The sequence below is a fragment of the Oryzias melastigma genome, unplaced genomic scaffold (assembly GCF_002922805.2).
Source record: "Oryzias melastigma strain HK-1 unplaced genomic scaffold, ASM292280v2 sc06694, whole genome shotgun sequence".
NCBI classification, from domain to species: Eukaryota; Metazoa; Chordata; class Actinopteri; order Beloniformes; family Adrianichthyidae; genus Oryzias; species Oryzias melastigma.
In genome coordinates, this window is record NW_023423256.1 from 375 (window position 1) to 1,280 (window position 906).

Below are 906 nucleotides of genomic sequence, written 5' to 3' on the forward strand. Positions count from 1 at the left end.
TTTTCCTGGTTGACCCTGAGGACCAACAGGACCGGTCTTTCCAGGAGGCCCCACTGCACCTGGATCTCCCTGCAAATACCATAATATTTTTATCACCATCGTAAAGAGTTTAAGATTGTACGTGCCAAGGTTTAAAAAAAAAGTTCACCATCTTTAGCGATGAGGAGACAGATTAGTTTGATCAATTTCAATTGAAAAAGTTACCAAACAATAAAAAACAAAAATAAGCAAAAAAATCAGTAAAGAAGACATTTTGTGCTCAACATTTCTCCAAGAACACAATAACAGCAGTCAGGAAGAATCTAAAAATGCATAAAAAAGCTGAAGACTCACTTTAGTTCCTTTCTCTCCTTGACGCCCCTCTGGTCCTCTTGTTCCAGCAGGACCCTAGAGATGAAACACATGATGTAATAAATGCAAAAATAAGAATTTCAGAGCATTCTGGGTAACTATAGCCAACATTCAAACAGTTACTATGAATTTTAGAGGGATCTTCAGAAATTAGTCTAATAGGCATTGATGGAGAAATCCATCTTAACTGTTGGTATCCTAGCATTCCTAAAAGGCAGGATTAAATTTTCAGATTACCCTCTTTCCAAGAGGACCGGGTGGTCCATTTTCGCCTGGAGGTCCTGGGGAGCCCTGTCGCAACCACAGAATGACAGCGATAAGGAGATCGAAATGCAGTTAAATCCTAAAATCTAAAAAGTTGCAATTGTTGACTTACAGCTTCTCCTTGTTCACCATCTTCTCCTCTTTCTCCTTTGGCACCATCCTGACCCTAAAAAAATAAAACAACAACTCCAGTTATTGTTTCTTGATGTTATTCTCTAGGAACATGTCTTTCACACTTAAACAGGTTGTTAGATCATTTTAAGAGATCAGTACTTACTCTGGGTCCAACCT

General features: G+C 38.7%; 1 long non-coding RNA gene across 1 annotated transcript; it reads right to left on the minus strand.

The window, feature by feature from the left end:
• LOC112140237 lies at positions 1-906 on the minus strand. Its single transcript, XR_002918140.2, has 5 exons — positions 893-906; positions 728-781; positions 589-642; positions 334-387; positions 1-69 (listed from the first exon to the last, which is right to left on the minus strand). It is a non-coding gene; the product is annotated as an uncharacterized LOC112140237 (long non-coding RNA).